The sequence below is a fragment of the Crocuta crocuta genome, unplaced genomic scaffold (genome assembly GCF_008692635.1).
Source record: "Crocuta crocuta isolate KB4526 unplaced genomic scaffold, BGI_CrCroc_1.0 scaffold132, whole genome shotgun sequence".
In the NCBI taxonomy this organism is placed as follows: Eukaryota; Metazoa; Chordata; class Mammalia; order Carnivora; family Hyaenidae; genus Crocuta; species Crocuta crocuta.
In genome coordinates, this window is record NW_027528611.1 from 2,418,804 (window position 1) to 2,441,226 (window position 22,423).

At 47.2% G+C, this 22,423-nt stretch overlaps 1 protein-coding gene across 1 annotated transcript in view; it reads right to left on the bottom strand.

Moving 5' to 3' along the window:
- Positions 1–22,423, bottom strand: part of PNPLA1 (patatin like domain 1, omega-hydroxyceramide transacylase) — a 46,762-nt gene that overhangs the window by 23,236 nt on the left and 1,103 nt on the right. The window lies entirely within an intron of this gene.

A 22,423-nucleotide genomic window follows, 5' to 3' on the forward strand; every position in this document is an offset into this window, starting at 1 on the left:
AGGGTTGTAATTACAAAAAGAAACGGTTATCTTGCCGGATTCTCACAGCAACACCATGAGGTAGGTATTTCCATCCTCATTTTACTGATCAGGAGACTGAGGCTCAGAGACATACTATAACTGACCCAAGGTCAGATCCCTGGCGAGTGAACAAAGTGGGATTTTAACCTGGAGTGTGTGACCCTCGAACCCATAGTGCTTCCACTACACTAAGCCACAAGCTTCTAGAACCAGGCCTGTACCTACTACTTTGCCAGTTGCTGTTAATTTCTACCCCATGCAAGCCCTCTGGGAAAATCAGAAGCAGAAATAGCTCTGAAAAGGATTGCTGACTTCTTAAAACAAACATTTAACTGGAAAACATCCTATGCAGAAGAACTTTCTTACAAGTAGTGTCACGTAGCATTTGGGAAGTTGGGCGGTCGTGAGCTCTCCTGCCGCTGGAGGTAATCAAGCAGAGGTGGGGCAAGTACCTCAGTCAGAGACCTTATCAAAGAGATTCCTGCATGAGTGCTAACATTCCTTCCAACATGGAGATTCTGAGATTCTCATGGGTGCCTGGCAATATATCTGGGGAGTTATCACGGTAGGTATTATTTTCCTACTTATAAATAGAGCAGCTAAGGCACAGAGAGGTTAAGTGATTTGCCCAAAGTTACACATAGCAATTTAGAGACAAACCAAAGCTCGGGACTCTCTCCTCCTTCATGTTTTACAGTTGAGATTATTCCCCATTAATCCCGGAGGTGGATAGGGTAAAGAGATTTAGCATCATTTTACAGATGTAGAAACTGAGGCAGAGAGAAGCTAAGCGCCTTGTCTGAGGTCAGAGAGCCAGGCAATGTTTGCCCCCACTCTAAACCCCACCTTCTTTCCCTGGGTGTTGGGCTGATCCCAGAGGCTGAGCAAGCTTGGGTTGCCATGGCGACAGCCTTTTTTTTTTTTCTTTCCCCACCGACATCGAGAATCACAGCTGCCTATGTGTAGTAGGGATTGACCTGAGCAACAGAGCATCTTAGCTGTCACCCTCTTACAGGAGAGGGTGCTCCTGAGAGATGGGAAGGCCCGGTGGTTTGGGTACGGTTAGCTTTGCCGTGTGCCAACTTGTACCAGCAGTTTCCCCTGGAGGGAGGGCGATGACGGACTCACCAGAAGTTACCAAGCAACTGCTCATTTGGACGCCAAGGGGCTAGGTCACAGGGTCACAGAGTTCTCGCCCACAAGACCGGTCAGGATGAGGAGGCAAACCAGGGTGGGGACATGCTGTTTTAATGAGCAGCTTGAGTGGCCTTACATGGGTTGGTGCCTTTCCACAAGGCCTCTGGGCCGGGGGCACCTGGTTCAGGACTCTGGGCAAGAGATGCTTACTAGGACTGCTGGAAGAACATGTGCTCCCATTGCACAAAAAACGCACGTTCCTTGTGGAAAAAAATAATTTTGGAACATGCAGATCAGCAAAAAGAAAAAAATTAAAGGGTTTAGGGATCCCTCCAACCAGAGATTAACATCTAGCTTATGTCCTCCTCGACGATATATTTCATACGTATTCTACTTATAAGAATACTTAGATGGAGTCATACTATACACACTGTTTTGTAATTGATTGGGTTGTGGGTTTTTTTTAACCTAATAAATCATGTCTTTCCACATCGGTAAGTACCTATTTATAACCCAATTTACAGCAGCGTGGAAAGCTATTGTAAGGTTGTACCATTATTTACTGAGCAGGTCCCCAGTAGGGGGGCGGTTATTTATTTTGTTTCTTTGCTTTTTCTAAACAATGTTGCAGTAAAGAATCTCGTGCTAATTGTGCGCGTGAGCTGGCACCTGTGTGTGTGTGCGTGTGTATGTGTGTGTGCCCCTATGTCTTGTCCTTAATTATTTTCCTTAGGATAAATTCTTAGAGGTGGGGATGCTAGGTCAAAGGCATGCATATTTCATTTTGTAATGCTTATTTGAATCATAGCATTTGTGTATTATTCATTTACAGTTTACTCTCAGCTCTTCACAAGTGGTGATGGGTGACAGGGCCAAAGCAGTGGCCAGATAATAGAAGTAATATAGACCTCACCTACATGCTTACATCTGAAAACGGTGCTGTCTAGAAATTAGCAGTGCTCTAGCCAGAATCATGTAGCCGGGGAGTGAGGGGGCAAGAGATGGTCTGATTTCTCTCCCTCCGGTGCCCAGTTTAATATTCTTTCTTGCTGCGCGGAGGGACCGTACAGCAAAGGATGCCTTTACCTCTGCCTCTCCTTGCTCCTTTTCAGGGCTCTCTGTGTGTCTCTCTGTCATCAAAGTCTCTGACCATCCCTTTCTCTGTCTCTCTTTGTCTCTCTCTCTCTCCCTTCTTTCTCTCTCTTTTCTCAGCCGAGGAAGAAGCAACTAATCTTCTGGTGAAACAAGTCTCTGTTGGTAGAGAGTCAAGTGTTAAGCATAGCAATTGCTGGGTGCTGGGAGGAGGGATAAATTTAGCCTGCTTCTTTATCTCTGTGCTTTCCAGCACCTTCTCCCATTTAACGGCCTCCTTCCAAGCTGCAGGCTGCTGGACTCGGAGACACAGTATCCTACATTGACCACAGCAAGATGGGACTTAAAAGCAGCACCACGGGAAACTCAAGGTTGGCTCTCCCACCCCCAACCCACATTTGCCACATTCATTTCTGCTTCCTCCCACCTCCTTTCACACCTTTTATTATCTAAGTGCAGTCTGTCTCCCAAGCCAAGAAGAAGATTCTTTGGGGGAAGATCCTTATGGTCCTCGCCTCGCTAAGGCCTGTGGAAGTCCCTTCAGAAACCTTTGCTAGAAGCTGGAAACTCCTCAAGGACAAGGACATACTCACCTTTGCCCACCAAACCTTCCATGACACTTGATGGGTGTTCAATGTTTATTCAGTATGTGAACAAAGACACATAAAAACCTGTCAGGGAGGAAGAGCAGGGGATGCAGATACTCCCGGGGAAGAGCTAACTTGACTTAATTACCTACTAAAAGCCTGAAGGCAAGGTCATCCCAGATAGATGTATGGTTCAATGGTATTGATAACCATGGCCAATTGACCAAATTTTATGCGTCTGTCGTGCCACGAATTTCAATAGAAAAATAAAGAAATAAGATCCTGAGACTAGGAGGTTTTGAAGGGCATTTGAAACCCACTCCAGGTCTCAGCCACTCAGAGAGTCTTTTTACTCTTTTCCAGGACCAGATCCATGTCCTGGAAAAAGCTCAGGCTTTGGAGCCAGGGAGGTGGGATTAAAATCCCAGCTTTGCCACGTACTATCTGGGCCATCACTGGCAAGTCAGATAACTTCTTCCAGCCTCCGTTTTACAATCTATAAAATGGGAATAATAATACCTTGCTGGGTTGTTATGAGGCAGATGGTTTTTTAAGTGCCTGCACATAGTAAGTGCTCACTATCAGTTATGCCAAGAATTCTCCTTGTGACCACAGAGAAGTCTTCCTGATGTTTCTGGCTTTCAGCTTTCTCATTTGAACAGGGGACAATGATCCCTGCCCTGCATCTTTATCGAGGTGTGCTCAGGCTCACTTTTGGATGCAAAGGAGCAAAGTAAAAGCACTGTGGAGATGAGAGTGTGCCTCTGTTTCACAGTGCAGTAAGGTGCTAGGTCAGCTGTAATGTAGTACTGTTGAAATTAGCACTCTCTCCTTCTGTCAACTTGGGGGGCTCTCCAGACTTAGTAGGGAAAAGGGGCAGAGCTCAGAAATATCACTGAAGAAGAAGGAAAGGAATTAGATGTATGTTTATCTTATTTATTTGCTTAAATGTCTAATGTTTTCCCACCCCCACCCAGACCCCCTGCTTTGTGAGAGCAAGGATGGTCTCTATCTTGTTTATCCATCTGTCCCTAGCGCCTGATACGGTACCCGGAACAGAGTAGGCCCTTAATAAACATGACTGCATGCATGGACAATGAATAGATGAATGAACCTCAGGAATCAGAGGACACTGAGGTCCAGAGAGAGAGAAGCAGCTTATTCGAGGTGACCTGAGAATAGAACACGCTTCTCTTCCCCTCCTCCACACGGCCTCTTGCGAAGTGAAAAATCCTAGGAAGATGGGCACGTGGCGGCTGACAACTTAAACTGCTGGGGAATCTCCCTCACAGGGTGCCCATATGGGGTCTGCAGCGCGGGATGGATCTGTGGTGGAGGATGGGACGGCGCGGAGGCCCCCAGTCTCCCGCGGACTGGTAGCCTAGCAACAACCTCCGGCTCAGCCAATCACCGCCGGGCGCGCCCCCCTGCCTCCCCCCCCCCNAAGCTCCCCAGCAGCGGGCCTGGTAAGCAGGGGGGAAGCAGGCAGCACAGCAGCCCCAGGGGAGGTGGCTGCGAGCAGAGCTGCGTTCCCAGGAAAAGCCCTGCAATTCTCAGAGTCCCTGTGTGGAGCACCTGGGAGGGTGCTGCTCCTACCTGGTCCCTAATTGTAGGCTGAATTATAGGCTGCGTATCCCTGTGGGTGTATCTGGACTGCGCGACTGCACTATAATAATAAAAATTCCTATTATCTTAACAACAGTCATTTACCCATTCACACTTACGGTCTCAGTCTTTCTTCACAGTGACAGCGGGCCCCTGAGGGGTAGTGACCCTGGATTTATTCACCATTTTATATTTATTCACCATTTCCATACCCCGCATGGCAGGGGCATTGATTGAAAAACAATTTGGCTTGAAGCGGCAGCGTGGCCACTGGAAAATCCAGAGAGACCTTCTGGGAGCAGCGATTTTTCAGGGAGCCTTTGTTCACAAGAAACCTGAAGCGGAAATCCAATATATGCAACAGCTAAAAGCAGGGCTGTTCTAAGTGGAAGCCAAGTGGGGTCTCAGAGCCTGCCCGATCGCCCCATCCCACCCTAGGAAGGAGGCTGCTAAAAGCCACGGAAGATTCTAGGAGCCTAGGTCAAAATACTACACCAGACTAAATCCTCTTATTTTACAAATTAGAAATGAAGCCCAGGATAAAGATGAAATTCGATAAATATGGCTGGATGGCTGGATGGATGGGGACATGAATAAAAGATGGTTATCCCATGGGCCACACAGTCTATGTTAACAGAAACTGGAACTAGAATGTGAGAAAATTCACATTTTTCTACTCTGTTCTGAATGCATTACAGGCTTTCGCCAAAGGCAAAACCACTCTGACCTAGTAAGCACTTAAAAAAACAAAACCTCAAAGCCGACACTCTTCTACGGATAATAACAATGTGTCACACAGACGTTTTTCTAGCCCGAAGAGTTTACCAAAGAATTGGCTTTAAAAGTTCATATCGGCTTCTGTCAGGTTGCCATGGAGACAGCAGTGCCTCCCAGGGGTTCACCTCCTGGGTTCCCATCAAGGTGCCCATAGGGTTCTTTTCAGGACCAGGGCCTCACCCTGCCCCACCGTGTGCCTCTTTCCTGGAATTCAGGTACAATCTCCCCAACTTGCCACTGAAGGATCCAGTGATCACTTGGAGATAAAACAGGCAGAGGGGGAATGTATCTAGAAGGTTCTCCGGAACCTCAGAATGTTCTCAAGGTCATTGCCTCTGCACTTTTCTCTGGGTTTTCTGTGGTGGACCCAGAAGCCTCTTCGGAATCTTGCTCCAAGATATAAACCAATATTTTCCCCTTTTCAGGTTGTGGCCCATCCTACCCTACAGACTCTCCTTGAGGGGACCCTAGGATAGTGCAAGAGCTGAGAATTAGTCCCTCTAGTCTTTAAAAATTTTTTTTAAAATGTTTTATTTATTTTTTGAGAGAGACAGTGTGAGCAGGGGAGGGAGAGAGAGAGGGGGAGAGACAGAATCTGAAGACAGGCTCCAGGCTCTGAGCTGGCAGTCAGCACAGAGCCCGACGCGGGGCTCGAACCCACGAACCGTGAGATCATGACCTAAGCGAAAGTCGGACGCTTAAACGACTAAGCCACCCAGGCGCCCCATAGTCCCTCTAGTCTTTAAAAATTTTTTTTAAAATGTTTTATTTATTTTTTGAGAGAGACAGTGTGAGCAGGGGAGGGAGAGAGAGAGGGGGAGAGACAGAATCTGAAGACAGGCTCCAGGCTCCAAGCTGTCAGTACAGAGCCCAACATGAGCTCGAACCCACAAACCGCGAGATCATGACCTGAGCTGAAGTCGGGAGGCTCAACCGACTGAGCCACCCAGGCGCCCCAGTCAGCCTCTAGTCTTAAGCGTTGTTTTTGTTTTATTTTGTATTTTGTTTTTTTGTTTGTTTCGTTTTCTGTGTGTATGGAGGGAGGTGGGGTCAAGACACTTCCAAGTCATGTCTGCTAAACAGCAAAAAGGCCGTCTCTGAATATTTCCTCATTCAAGATATGTTCAAATTAGGGTGCGACTACAGAGGAACACCCATGTCTCCCTCTCTCCAAACCATGGGAAGGAGAGGTCATCTCCGCTCACAGGAGACATCCGCTGCCCCTGCTGTCCCAGATGTCGGATGGTCGGGTCTTTACCTACTGCTCTGTCCATCCATGTCATGGGAGTCTTTTTTTTGAAGCTCTCTAAACACATTTTTATTTTTATTAAGTGGCTTATTTACGGCCCTTACCGCATTTGCTACCACTTTCTGGAATCTCCTTGGTGCTGAGTGCTGTGCTGGGCTCTGAGGCCTCAGTGTCTCATTTAATCTTCACGGCACACTTTGAGGTAGGTTCTAGGGTTATCTCTTTGCCGGTGAGGAAACAGAGGCTCCCCAGTAACTTGCTGCAGGGCCAGGCCCCCCGGAGCCTCCTCACATTCTTTCCACCGCAGCTGGCTGCTTCCACAAGGGCTTCGTCTCTCAGAGCCTCTGTTTCCCACTGTGGGGCAAGGGGGCACTTCCACAAAGGCTCTTGGGACCTGCCTTTTCTAGGACTTAGCACACTTCCTAAGGGCTCAATGTCCCTGGGGGATCAGAAGACTCCCTTTTGAGCAACTGAACCCCAACCACACCCTCAGACATAAACTCTCCTAGCCCCATACCCAAAGCCCCTCCTCGGGACAGTCTGTCTCAACGCTCCTGGATAAACACAAGGGCGCAGTCCTGCTTATATCCCTTCTACACACACTTTTTTAATTTTTTTAAGATTTTATTTTTAAGTAATCTCTATACTCAACGTGGGGCTCAAACTCACAACCCTGAGATCAAAAGCCACATGGTCCTGACGGAGCCAGCCAGGCACCGCCCCCCTCACTTTTTTTAAACATGCAGATCTCACCCTTAAGCCCAGCTTGAGATCTAGGCCTCCTCCTTGAAGCCCTCCCTGCTCACCTCCCCCCCTTTCCCCGCTCTTAGCTCTCCATCTCCCCTTCTGTCCACATCATTTATCTCAGGCTATCTTGAGTGGCTTGTCCTCCGTCTCTGCCCAGCTGCATCCCTTGAGGACAGGGCCTGTATTAAGAAGATCCCCCCCCTTGCCCCCCAGCCCTGCATTACTGCCTAGAGCAGTGTTGAACACTCAGTATTCAAGGTATTCAAGAATGAATAAATAAATTATTTAATGTTCCATAAACAGGGACTATTCCGGTTTTGTTCTCCATTATGCCCTCAGCACTTAATTCAGTACCCAGCACAGTATAAGAACTTAATAAATGTTTGCTAAAAGAATTAACAATACATGTTTTAAAAATGAATGAATGAGGGGCACCTGGCTGGCTCAGTCGGTTAAGCACCAGACTTGATTTCCACTTAGGTCATGATCTCAAGGTTCATGAGTTGGAGGCCCCGTCAGGCTCTGCGCTGACAGTGTGGAGCCTGCTTGGGATTCTCTCTCTCTCCCTCTCTCTCTCTGCCCCTCCCCGACTCTCATTCTCTCTCTTTCTCTCTCTCTCTGCCCCTCCCCCACTTGCATTCTCCCTCTCTCTCACTCTCTCTTTCTCTCTCTCTTCCCCCTCTCTCTGCCCCTTCCTTGCTCTCATTCTCTGTCTCTGTCTCTCCCTCTCTCTCTGCCCCTTCTCCACTCTCATTCTCTCTCTCCCTCTCTTTCAAAATAAATAAATAAACTAAAAAAATGAATGAATGAGTGAATGAATGAATGATGAGCTCAAGAAGGAGATCAAAGAATGTCTTTTCTACTGCGCTGAGAGGAATCTTTCCAGCTGGTGGTCACAAAGGTGGAACATTCAGTGACTCAGCCGGACCAGGGGTTGTGAGGAAGCAAACCGCAGGCAGTTTTCTCTGTAAGCCTGGTCCTAATTCTCACGCCCACACCGAGGGACACAGCCCCTGAGCTGGGGCTTAGGAGGAGATTCTCCCTTACAGGGTGGTTTCATGAGGGCAGAGTAGGAGTGACGGGTCATCCTGAGTCAAACGGGAATCAAACTGGTCCGGAGGTGTGTTTATTGTTCGTTTGCCTGTTTTCCCTATAAAACTGGAAATGGAGCTCACGGTCTTTGCTGAATTTAATCCCAAAGCGAGGCAAGAAGGACAATGCTATTTTAATAAGAGTGAGCTGGTTTAGAAATGGATCCACCAAACACAGTGACGGATCCCGAATTAGATCCTGGGGCAGAAAAAAGGACATTGCTAGAAAAAAACTGGTGAAATCTATAATGATAGTAGTGTGCCAATGTTGATGGCTTAGTGTTGACAAACATATCATAGTTATGAAGATGCTCACATTACGGGGAGGACTTGGGTGAAGGACATATCAAACTATCTGTACAATCCTGACAACTTTTCTGTAAATCTAGCGATATTCCAGAATTAAAATGGAAAGAAACCAAACGTCCATTGGCTGATAAATGGATAAAGAAGATGTGGTGTATACACACACACACACACACACACACACACAATGGAATACTAGTTAACGATGAAAAAGAATAAAATCTTGCCATTTGCAACAACATGGATGAAACCAGAGTGTGTCACGCAAAGTGAAACCAGTTAGAGAAAGACAAATATATGATTTCACCCCTGCGTGAAATTTAAGAAACAAAACAAGGGGCACCTGGGTGGCTCAGTTGGTTAAGCATCTGACTTCGGCTCAGGTCATGATGTCACAGTTCGTGGGTGTTTGAGCCCCGTGCTGGGCTCTGTGCTGACAGCTCAGAGCCTGGAGCCTGCTTCAGATTCTGTGTCTCCTTCTCTCTCTCTCTCTCTGCCGCTCGTGCTCTGTCTCTATCTCCCAACAATAAACAAAAAAACATTAAAAAAAAAAGGAACAAAACAGATGTACATAGAGGAAGGAAGGAAAAATAAGATAAAAACAGAGAAGGAGGCAAATCATAAGAGACTCTTGGATACAGACAACAAACTGAGGGTTGCTGGAGGTGGGGGATGGGAGAAGGGCTAAATGGGTGATGGGCATGAAGGAGGGCACTTGCTGGGATGAATTCGGGGTGTTTATATGTGAGTGATGAATCACTAAATTCTCCTCCTGAAATCATTATTATACTATATGTTAGCTAACTTGAATTTAAATAAAATTTTAAAATTAAAAAAAAGTTTATTATATTTGAAGTAGAAGAAAAAAAAAAAGACACACACACAGATGACCATGACTGTTAGCCACACAGTGCCTGCCACTCAGCCTGCCACTCAGGGGCTCAGTTAATGCCTGCTGATGTGAGGGGAACAGACTGCAGGATGTCACCCCCTTGAGTTGCTTTGCAAATTGTTAAATGTTTCTACTGTGTAACGAACATATTCACGGGGTTTTTTTGTTTTTGTTTTTGTTTTTTTTTTACCAACTTTGGCATTCAATTTTCTTCAACTTAAGAATCCAGAAGACTATTTGGGGGAAAATAACCTTTTATCCACTTGGTTGGAAAGGTTAAATACATAAAACACATTACTTGGAGTGAGTTAAAAGATCTTGATCTCAACACAGTAGTTATAACCACCATGCAAGGATGTTATTTCTAGCATTTTATAAAAAGTCCTTTTTGCACTTATCATGTCATTTGATCTCATGTTCTTAACCAATGTGCAAATGATGGTTTAGCCACAGTGTTTGACAGGAAAGCTGTTGAGTCATTTGCAAAGCAACATCTAAACTCGTGATTTACGAGGGGGATGGAGAAGGTAGAAATGAAGAGAGAGCTCAGTCTTGACTTTGCTGTGTAAACCCTGGCAAGTTAGCTAATCTGTCTAAATACCTGTTTCCTCATTTCTAAAGTGGGTAGAAATTTAGTGTCTGCCTCATGGGGCTGTGAAAAGATGAGAATAAATAATTCATGCAAGGCATTTAGCCCAGTGCCCGGCACATTCTACGTGCTTGATACATAGCAGTTAATAGCATGACACTAAGACATGAAGCAGAGCAGAGTACTTTTTACAGGACATACTGCCCTCTTGGGTAGATAGGTAACTCTGGGAGTGATTTCTGATGAAGATGTTTTGATTCTGACAGTGCACCCACCGCCAGGATTGAACACTCGGTTACATCTGGGACATGAACACATGTACATGCATGTGTGCAAGCGCAGACGCCCGCAGACACACGCACGCACTGGGAAAAAATGGAGGTTCTCGTTCGAGTCTTAAAGAACTTTGGGGAGACATTCCGCTCTAGCAGGAAAGGAACTTTTCCAGCTTCAGGAATAACCGTAACAACAGAGGTAGAAACTAAAATTGTGAGACACGAGTGAACTCACCAGAAAGAAGGAGAAGACATGAAGGAACTGGAAGCCAGTGCCATGAGAAGAAAGTTGGCAATGTAGTCATCAGACCGGAAACTGGCAAGGGCACAGGGGCACCGAGACCCCCACTTAAAGTCAGGACACTCCAATAATTGCTGGCCCAGTGAAAGGTGTCAGTAGCTTATCTCTGCTCAGGGCTCTGGGTGAAAAGATAGTCTCCCATGAAAATTCAAAGCCCCCCCAAGCCTGCAATGGGGTTTAGACTTTGAATTGACACAGCCTACCATCATAATGACCATGAAAATTGATCCTGAGTGGGTGATAACCCAGGGGTGCTTGGCCAGGGCTGGGGCAAGCCAGCCCAGTTGGGTCCTGTCACTGCCCAGACCACATAGAATTTACAAAAAAAAGTAAGTCCTTGTACAGATGAGCTCACAATTGAAATAAACATTAGGGGTGCCTGGATGGCTCAGTCGGTTGAGCATCTGACTCTTGATTTTGGCTCAGGTCATGATCCCAGGGTCGTGGGATCAAGATCCGTGTCGGGCTCCACGCTGAGCGTGGAGCCTGCTTGAGATTCTCTCCTCTGCCCCTCCCCTGCTCGTGCTTACTTGCGCGCACTCTCTCTTTCTCTTTCTCAAAAACTAAAATTAATTGGACAAGGTTGGAGTCTAGCAATTTTTTTGTGTGTGTGGTTGTTGTTGTTGTTGTTGTTTTGAGAGACAGGGAGACACACAGAGAGAGAGAAAGAGAGAGAGAGAGAGAGAGAGAGAGACACTCTCAAGCAGGCTCCATGCTCAGTGTGGAGCCCAACAAGGGGCTCAATCCCATGACTCTGGCATCATGACCTGAGCCAAAGGCAACAGTTGGATTCTCCACCAAATAAGCGACCCAGGGGCCCTTAACAATCTTTGTTTAACTAAGTTTAATAAGTTCATTAGGACATTCTTTGGTGAAATGTGAAAAATGCTGCTTCACCTATGCTTTTCTATTTCAAGATAATTTTCTTTGTGCTAATTCCTCAACATGCATTCGTCAAAGGCTTGTTTTGCCAGGCACCATGCCAGGAACACCCATGCCTTCTTTTTCCTTCACTGTGATGTCTAGAGGATGTGCTTGCACCCCCAAGTTAGAGATGGGGAGACTGAGGGGGAGGCAGTCACTGGCTGGCCAAGGACCCACAGGGATGTATGGCCAGAGGTGGAGTGCCAGCCCCATACTCCTCCTTCCTGGGAACCGCAGTCTCCGCCACCCCTGGGTGTCTTCTTCCTCGACTGACCCACCATGGGTGACCCAAGAAAGGAGCCACCAGAGCCACGGTGCTCACAAGGTAGTCTTGTCCTCCCAGGACAGGCCCCCGAGGGCTCAGTGGGTCCACCGCTTGGGACACATCTGGCTACCTGCCAATGACAATAACTTCAGCCTTGGCTCCAGGGCCCCAGGGGACCTTTGGTCATTGGCATGGCAGGTGGGAGGGAGACCAGGACACCTGTAATGGACCCTCATCTCCAGCGAGGGCTCTGCTGTGCCACGCATGGGGGACGGGGCCCCGCCTCTACCCCTCTGATCCTCGCATGTGCTTTGCAGGGCCCTTTGGAAGCTCTCTTCCTATGCAGAAGGACAGCTGCCTTCCTTTCTGAGACTTAAAGCACCTTTGTGCCGCTGGTCTCTCAGCCTGGAACATTCTTCTCTCTGAACTCATGTGGCCCCTCCTCCCTTCCTTCCACCTCAGAGAGGCCTCCCCTGACCAGCACACCTGAAACGTCACCCTTGAATTATTTACCACACCCTTCTCCTGCTTTATTTTCTCCCTGGAGCGCGCACGCTGACGTTTTTCCATGTGTTTGGTTATTTATGGCTTGATTCCATCAAGACAATGTCAGCCTCACGTGGGCACACAGCTGTTTTGTTTGCGGCTGGATCCCTGCAACCTGGAATGAGTGAATGACTGATCTATTTTATCACTGTGAGTCAGCCAGATTCTGGTCCTCAACTTCGTGGTCTGCACGTTAAGTGGATTAGACTCAAACAGTGCCTTTTAAACTTAAAAATAAAAAAAAAAAAACATCAGTGGAACCTTCCTCTAAATGAAATTTTAAAAGGAATGGATAATAGTAGGACTATACTTCTTAAAAAGTTTTTTAGATGTTCATTTGCATTTGATAAAGAGACAGAGCCCAAGTGGGGGAAGGGCAGAGAGAGACAGAGACAGAATCTGAGGCAGGCTCCAGGCTCTGAGCTGTCAGCACAGAGCCTGATGTGGGGCTTGAACCCACGAACTGTGGGATCCTGATCTGAGCTGATGTCAGACACTCAACCGACTGAGTTGCCCAGGCATCCCTGGGACTATACTTTTTGAAGCTGAGGGAAGGTCCCAGGGCCTCTGTGTGTATCTCCCTATTCCCTGGCTTCCCCCTCCCCTCAACCTCCTTTATTCTCATAGATCGATGGAGTGCTTCAGAACACAGTTTGGAAACCATTGGCCAAAGCAAGGTTCACCTCCAACCAGTTACTTCCTCTCCCAAAGTTGAAATATAATCATTGGTAAAATGAAACAGTTGGACTCACTGACCTTCCATCTATGAAATTCTAGTATTATAAGTTTAATCATCTCCATAAATACAGAAAATTATCTAAGAGCCAGATAGCCTCCAAAATAGAATTGCAAAAACACATTCAGCATCACGCCTGCCAATAGCCAGCAGTCATCGGGAGTTCATCAAGCATTTCTTGTTTGACAAGCAGTTTGTGGAGCCACGGGACTCATAAGATTGCAGATTGCTCAACCAAGCTAGTTGATGAAATGAGACACAGCACTCAAAATCATTAGGACCGTCGTCTATTATCAAGTGCTAGAACAGGTGAACAGGTTCTGTGGGCAAACGAGAGATCATGGAAAGAGACCCAGTGGGATCAAATGGGAAGGCATCTTGGGAGGAGGTAACATCTCTCAAGAGAAAACCAGAAGATCATTTTTGGTAGAGGACGTAATGGGTGCTGCGGCGCACGGCCCGGGCCCCTAGCAGGACTGAGGCTCTCACACCCTCAGCTGCCAGGAGGGAAGCCTACTGATGGTTTGGGGCTGAGACGCTCCCCAGCCAACAGGGTGGACTTGGCCTGGTGGTTATGGAGTCATGGTCTTGGTCCCAAGCAGAGACTGAGTTTCCCACCGTTGCCATATCTCCAATTACGGTCCTTGTGGCAGAGATGGCTGATTGTCCCCACATCCGTTCCCCACTTCTTCCTTAGGAACTGAGCCTACAGTTTTTAGCCAGACACATGGCTTCCCAGAACAAAGTCTGTACTTCCCCATTTCCTCTGCAGTCAGGTGTGGCCACGTGACTAAGTTCAGATCCACAGGAGCTAAGGGGACGTGATGTGTGTCACCCCCAAGGCCTGCCCTTAAAGAGAAGAGGCGTGCCCTCCACTTTTCCCTCCCAAACTAGCTGGAATAAAGTCCCTACTGACTGTGGGCAGCACAAGGGAAAGGACCCTGGTTCTAATTCTGGGGAGCCACCACACCAGTCTTGGGATGCTGGAGTGCAAAGGCTGCATGAGCGGGTGATGCTCTTCTGTCTTGCTGAAGTCTCCGCTCACCTAACCAGAGCAACAGTAGTAACACCCCTTAGTGAGCTAAGGGGTCGCAAAGCTCACTCTCAGGAACCACTGTGATTCCCAGAGCCAGGCCGTGGAGAGGGGAAGGCAGGCATGGCTCTCTCCCATTGAACAGCATCTGAGCTGAACTCAAGATGGCTTGTCCAGGGTCACTCACTGCTGAGTGGATTCATAGGCCCAGAAGGAAAGGAGGGCTGGAGAGAGTTTAGACGTCGGGATCATACCAGCTTTGGTCTGAACCCCACCTCCCTCCTTGTTGAACCCTACTGTGAAAGACCATGTGAAAACAATCTGTGTGGCAAACTCGGCTCATGAGCTGCTTGTGGGACACTTTGGGGTCTCAGAATCCAGAGAGCCGGATTCCTAATCAGGTGCTCCTTCCCATGGGGCCTCTGGCCTCTGAGGCAAGAGGCTCTATCCTAGAGCAGGCTCTGGGACCAAGAAGGGGATCAGGATTCACTCTCAGGGGAGGGAGTGTCTGAGATAGGCCTTGGAGAACGGGGAGACGTTACATGGGGAGAGAAGGAGGGATGGTGCTCCTCAGAGAGGGACCAGCTAGAGCAAAGGCACAGGGATGGGACGCACCCTGAGACTACGTACCCTGAAAGTGAAAAGAAAAGCTCCCAATCCCAGCCCTGATCCTGAGCCCCGCCCTTTTAATATTTTACTTAGTGGTTTGGGTGTTTGGGGTGGTGGGGGCTGGGCAGAGGTTGGGAGTTGGCAATGCTGAGAAGGCAGCATGACAGTGTTTGGAAAATAATTACTTAAAAAATATTTTTAAGTTTGTTCATTTTGAGAGAGATAGAGAGAGAGAGAGACTGTGAGCAGGGGAGGAGCAGGGAGAGACAATCCCAAGCAGCCTCCGTGTGCTGCCAGAGCAGAGCCCCATGTGGGGCTCAAACTCACAACCTGTGAGATCATGACCTGAGCCGAAACCAAGAATCAGATGCCTAACCAACTGAGCCACCCAGGTGCCCCCATGAAAATAATGACTTTTAGAGGACAAAACAAAGTCACTTGATGAGCTCATGGTCCCTCCCCTCACCCACTGAGAGTTGCTGGGCAACAGCCCCTGAAGCAGGTGCCTGCCCCTCACGGTCTCATCCGGACTCTGTGCCCCTCGGCTTCCTCAGACTCAGTCCTTTCCTGCACAGAGATACATACTCTGAGACGTTCTCGCAAGAAAACAAAGCCTGGTGAGGCTACGTGCAACTTCCACGTGAGCTTAATGTTATTATAACATTAAAAATAAAACAAACAAACAAAGAAGGCAGGGTGGGGGGGCTCTGGATGAAACCCAGGTGGTAAATGCTGATAACCATTGAAGTTGCAATCTGGGTTCTTGGGAGTCCGTGATTTTGCCCTTTCTCCAACGTGTCTGAAATTTTTTTCGTTAAAAAAGTTATTAATAAGTTTTTTTAATGTACATGAATTTTTATAGCAGCATTATTCACAATAGCCCAAAGTGAAAAACAACCCAAACGTATATTACTTGGTGAATACATAAGTGAAATGTGTTATATCCACACAGTGGAATACTGGATAATAAAAAGAATGAAACAACGACATAGGCAACAATATGGGTGGATTTGAAAACGTTCTGCTAAATAAAAGAAGCCAAACACAAATGACCACATATTGTGTGAGTCCATTGATAGGAAATGTCCAAATAGACAAATCTACAGTGGCTTCCAGGCACTTGGTGGGAGGGGCGGGTAGGGGGAAGGTAGGAATTGAGAGGCAACAGCTAAGGGATATGGGGTTTCCTTTGGAGGTAATAAAAATGTTCTAGAATTGATGGAAATTGAATGGGAAAAGCCATTCCCCACTAATAATCGGACAGAGAATTTTCTCGAGGCCAGTACTGTGATGGGCATTTTACAGGTTTCCTTACAAAATGCCATAGCCATTTCCACTGCCTGGTCAGACATTCATAGAGTCTTAAAGAAGCAGCACATCTAGTTTTCCAAAGCTCACTGGGTCTCAACCTTGGCTACACACTGGAAGCCCCTGGGGGTTGGATAAACACTGGTGCCTGGGTTCCGCCCCTGCCCCAGGGGGATCGTGATTTAATGTGCTTGGGGAGAAGCCTGAGCAGTGAGCCTTTAAAAAAATTTTTGTAATGTTTAATTTTTAGAGAAAGAGAGAGAGACAGAGAGCAACCGGTGAGGGGCAAAGAGAGAGGGAGACACAGAATCCGAAGCAGGCCCCAGGCTCTGAGCTGTCAGCATAGGACCCCACGCGGGGCTCGAACTCACAAACCATGAGATCGTGACCTAAACTGCAGTCAGACGCTAAACCAACTGAGCCACCCAGGTGCCCCATGGGCCGTGGGCATTTTAAAAGTGCTCTGGGTCATTGAGGAGGGCACTTGTTGGGATGAGCACTGGGTGTTGTATGGAAACCAATTTGACAATAAACTATATTTAAAAAATAATAAAAAAATAAATAAAAGTGCCCTGGGTGATTTGAATGTGCAGCTGAGGGGAAGACTGTTTTCATGAGTAGAAGAGAATATTAAAATCACCTGCGGAACTTCTCCTCACCATTTTTTTATGCTTATTTTTGAGAGAGCACAAGCGGAGGAGGGGCAGAGAGAGGGGGGCCCAGAGGATCTGAAGCGGGTTCTTCACAGACAGCAGAGATCACGATGCGGGGCTCGAACTCACGAACCATAAGGTCATGACCTGAGCCGAAACGAGACACTCAAGCCCAGGCACCCGTCTCCTCACCTTTCAGGCACCATCTCAGGTGCCACTTCCACGAGGCCTCCTGGCACTGGAGATGTTGCCCCTTCCTCTGCACGCCTATGCCTTTGAGTTTTCTAACATTCAGCTGGAACTCTCCTGTGTTACACCTGCCGGGAGGCTGCCTTTAAGTCCGAGTAGACTGTAAGTTCCTTGAGGGTGAAGGCAGAGCTTCATTTTAGGTTGCATCTCCGTGTCCTCTGCAGAGCCTAGCATGTGCTCAGCAAACACTCATCAAATGCATGAACGGATGAATGGATGAACGAAGGAATGAATGGCTCGCCGTGTAGATTTTACAGGGGGAAAGGCGCCAAGTAGTAGCTGAGGTGGGGATGGGGTAGTAACTCCACCACATCCTCATTCTTTAACGAGAAACAATTTTATTTTTCAAAATTATATGACCACAGCTTGGAGGCAAGCTCCCGGCCCCACTCCTGGCAGAACTGGAAATTCTGAGAACTTCCGCCAGTTGTCATGAAGACTAACTGTCCTCACGTGAATGAATGAATGAACACAGACCTTTACTGCATCACTAATGGAAACCAGGCCCCGTGCTGAGCGGTTTTAGGTATGTTTTCACGTACCCCAAATCGGTCCTATCACAGAGCTTGGCACACATCTCCAGAAGATGGACCTTCTGCCTTCTGCAGCTTTCATAGGAACAAAACATGCAATCTCAGGGCAGAGAGCCCAGGCTGGGCACAAGCCTGACCTGGAGGCAGGAGGCCCCCGCGTGCTACGTCTTGAAGAATTTTTTTAAAAAACCAGACAAGTGTCAGGGATGGCTGAATGGCTCAGTCGGTGAAGCATCCAACTTGTGGTTTTGGCTCAGGTCATGATCTCAGGTTGGTGGGTTCAAGCCCTCCATCGAACTCTCCCTTCCCTTTGACCCCCCCCATCAAGTCCGGCGGTGGACCCTGCTTGGGATTCTCTCTCTCCCTCTCTCTCTGCCCTTCCTCTGCTAGTGCTCTCTCTCTATTTCTCTCAAAAAATAAATAAACTTAAAAAAATAAAAAGAGACAAACTCTGGTTACATGGAGATACAGTGATTATTTGTACCTAAAATATGAGACTTTTAGAACCATTGGGAATGTTCACAAGTTTGTTTAAAACAAGATCAATATGTAAAAACAGTCAACCTTCCTTTATATCAGCAATAATCAATTGCATTAGAAAATGCCATAGGGGGAAAAAACCCCGTATTTCATAGAAACAAAAACTAATACAGTAAAGGCCAGAAGAAATAGAGAGACTATATTTATAAGTGGGAAGATATAATTTCAATAAAATTCCCAACAGAGCTTTTCACAGTTGGAGAAGCAGGGTCAAGAATGACAGAGACAATATTTAAAGAAGAATTAAAAGAGGAGCAGAGGAGGAGAGGGGTTGCCACGTATAATAAGGCTTCAGTGATTAAAACAGTGAGATGCAGTGCAGAAATACACAAATTCACCAGTGGGAGAGAAGAGAGACTCCAGGGATAGGCCCTTGAGAGTCTGAAGCTTGATTAAGCCAGAGGCGGCATCTCAAACCAGTGTGAAGAGAGTTGCCTGTAAATGGTGTGCAGAAATTGGTTAGCACACGGCAAAATGATGAAAAAGTTTGTTGCTATTGTTTTTAATTTTTTAAAAAAGTGTTTATACCTTTGAGAGACATAGAGAGCCACAATGCAAGCACGAGAAGGGCAGAGAGAGAGAGAGGGAGACACAGAATCCAAAGAAAGCTCCAGTCTCTGAGCTGTTATCACAGAGCCTGACGGGGGGCTCGAACTCACAATCTGTGAGATCATGACCTGAGCTGAAGTCAGACACTCAACCGCCTGAGCCACCCAGGTGCCCCTGAAAAACTTTGATTTCTACCTCAAGCTAGCCACAAAATAAATTGCGGCTGGACTGATAAAAGAGCAGAAACCTTCAGAACTTTTGAAAGAAAATGTAGAAGAAACCATTGTAACCAAGTAAAGATATTAAAACGCAGAAACTAAAAGAGGAAAAGATTGATACATTTGTGTTAAAACTGACATTTTCTGAATGACAAAAGACATCCTAAAATAAAAAGATGAGCCATGGAGTGGAATAAAAGAGCTGTGATGCTTATAACTGCCACAGGATTCATGTGCTGACTATATAGAGAACATCTACTACAAGTTAAAGAGAACAAGATAACGGTGGGGGCAAAAAACAGGAAAAGCTCACAAGCAGACAGGAAAGTCATAGAAGAGGGCACACAGTGGGCAGGAAATACACAGAGATGCTGAACATTATGACCAGCCAGGATATGAAAATTAAAGAAGCAAAATAAAATGTGATATAGTTTCACATGCATTAGATTGACTTAAAACTTTGAGGTCTGACAATACCAGAAATTGATGACATTGTGGGGAAAATTAGAACTCGCACACGCTGCTAGCGGTTAGGAATGATTTAGTCAAGTCTGGTACGTTAACGTGAGTGCATATTCTAGAGAAACATTCTATGTGGGCATGAGAGAGACACAAACAAGGATGTTCACTGCAGTGTTGTTTATAACGAAACCTTGACTGTTCCATCAATGGAATGGCTAAATGAGCCATGATATGGTCTTTTTTTTTTTTTAATTTTGTTAATGTTTATTTATTTCTGAGACAGAGGGAGACAGAGCATGAGTGGGGAAGGGGGAGAGAGAGAGAGAGAGAGGGAGACACAGACTCCAAAGCAGGGTCCAGGCTCTGAGCTGTCAGCACAGAGCCCGGCGCAGGGCTTGAACTCATGAACTGTGAGATCATGACCTAAGCCGAAGTCGGACGCTTAACTGACTGAGCCCCCCAGGCGCCCCTAACCACGATATAGTCTTAATGGAATATATACTGAAAGGGGTAAAGATCCTCAAAGAAAGTCAGGAAGTGGAGTCCTCATTCTTGTTCTGCTTCTGATGATGGATGTTACACAAGTCGCCTGTCTGTCTTTCTAGAATGCTCTCCCCAGATATTCTCACAGCGGGCTCCCTCCAGGTCCGTGTGCAAATTCCACCTGCTCAGAGAGACTTCCCTGACCCCAGGACCAATAGAACCAGCATCTGCACTCCCTGGCATTGCTTTGTCAAGAAGCAGCGTGTTTTGGGGCCGCCTGGGTGGCTCGGTTGATTAAGCATCCACTTTGGCTCAAGTCATGATCTCACAGTTCGTGAGTTTGAGCCCCGTGTCAGGCTCTCTGCTGTGAGTGCAGAGCCCACTTCAGATCCTGTCTCCCTCTCTCTCTGCCCCTCCCACACTCGCTCTCTCTCTCTCAAAAGTAAATAAACATTTAAAAACAACAACGCAAAGAAGCAGAGTGGTTTAAAAGGTGAGTGTGCAGACTGGGTTCGAATCCCAGCTTTACCAAGTACTGCATTATCACCTTAGGTAAGTCAGTTAAGCTTTCTGTGACTCAGTCTCCTCCTCTGTAAATGGAGATAATAATAGTTTTCACCTCATAGGGTTGTCGTGAGGACTGAATGAGTGGATATGCCAAAGACTTAGAACAGTGCCTGATATAGAGGAAGTGCTAGCACATTATATGGCAGTTAAAGAAATGAAGCAGACTGGAATGATGTGAAATAATAAATCTCACAAATGTTATGACAAGGGCAAATCCCACGTGCACCTCACTCCCCCTTGAACTACTCTCCTGATCATGGGCAGTGCACGATCCAGGCCTTGGTCGCAACTACAATTGGGTGTTCTCATGGGTTTCGGTGCCTCGCACCCTACTGTCCATGCCTGTCACAGCCCGCCCATGTCAGCTTTTGGCAGTATTGGTTGAACTGATTGAATTGAATGAGTTCTGACAAGGCGTTGAATGCCAGTGGATGGAAACACCACTTAACTCTTCCAGATGGTGTATTTTAAGAAATTGCAATAAAGCCAGGACGCGGGTGGGACAACAGAGCAGGTGAGTGACACAGATACCCAGAAAGGGACAGAATCCCAGAGGCAGGATGTCTCCAAGGGCTGGGACTCTGGGACTCTCAGACGAGGGAGTGGGGGCTCTCACCCAGCCCCTTTCTGAAGGTGTGTTCTAGGGCCCATTGTGTGACTGAAACATCAACTGCTACATTCAGAGGACTCTCTGAATTAAAAAAAAAGACGTACAAGGACCAACAGACACCTGAAAAGACGCTCAACCTCACTCATCATCAGGGAAATGCAAATCAAAGCCACAATGAGATATTACCTCCATCTGTCAGAATGGCTAAAATCAAAAACATGCAAAACAACAAGTGTCGGCGAGGATGTGGAGAAAAAGGAACCCTCGCGCACTGTTGGTGGGAATGCAAACTGGTACGGCCACCGTGGAAGACAGTATGGAGGGTCCTCAAAATAATGAAAAATAGAGTTACTAGATGATCTAGTATTTCCACTACTGGATATTTACCCAAAGAATAGGAAACACTAATTCAAAAGGATACATGCACCCCTATGATTACTGCGGCGTTATTTACAATAGCTAAATTACGGAAGCAGCCCAAGTGCCCATCGATTGATGAGCGGATAATTACTCAGCCATACCAAAGAAGGACATCTTGCCCTTTCTTATTGTACTCCTGAAATGAGTACGACATTCTATGTTAACTATACTGGAATTTAAGTGAGAAAAAAAAATCTAGAAGGATCTAAGCAGAGCCCTCAGCACTGGCTACAGGAAGGAGGCTTGAAAAAAAAACTCCACATACTTTTGCACTGTTTGAGTTTTGTACAGTGAGGAAGAGTTGATTACTTGTGAAATATTAGAAAGAAAATATTATTTGCCTGTAAAAGGTACTCAGTAAGTGGGCATTACTATTATTCTTTACAATGAAGACAGACAGACTTCTCACCAGGCACAGAGGCCCCCGGGAGGGGAAGGCAGCCCGCCGGCACCCTCTCCTCACACTATGCAGCGGGACCTTCTGCAAGGCTCCCTGGCTCTACCTTCAAAGTGTGTCCGGAGCCCATTGGCTTCATTCTGTCCTCAGCACCCAGCCACCTGCTGTGCTCATCCCCCGCTGGACACACCAGAGGCTCCCTGGTGCTGCCCTTCCCCCTCCGCCTGACTCTGCGCAGCCGCTGAGTGAGGTTCCTGAAAAACCCCAGCCGGGTAGTAGATCCGCACGCACCAAAGCGATTCCCGGGTGCCAGACTCAGGGATAAGCCGGTCACTCTAGCTCAGTTAATCCTCTAACGACACTGGGAATCAGGTACACGCAGAGTCTCCACCTTACAGGTGCAGAAACGGAGCCACAGGAGTGTGCCCCCAGCCCACGTGGCGAAATGGCCAAGCTGGGATCCAATGCACGTGGAGCGCGTGCTCTGAGCCCCCTCCCCATGTCGCCCCTCACAGCGTGCCTGTGCTCCCCTGCTCTCCGAGCTCCGGCCCCAAGAGTCCTGTGCGCGCCATCTGACCCCCGCCTGCCTCTCCAGCCTTGGCGCCCAACCCCCTCCTCGCCCCCACTCCCTGGCTCCCTGGCTGCTTCTCCA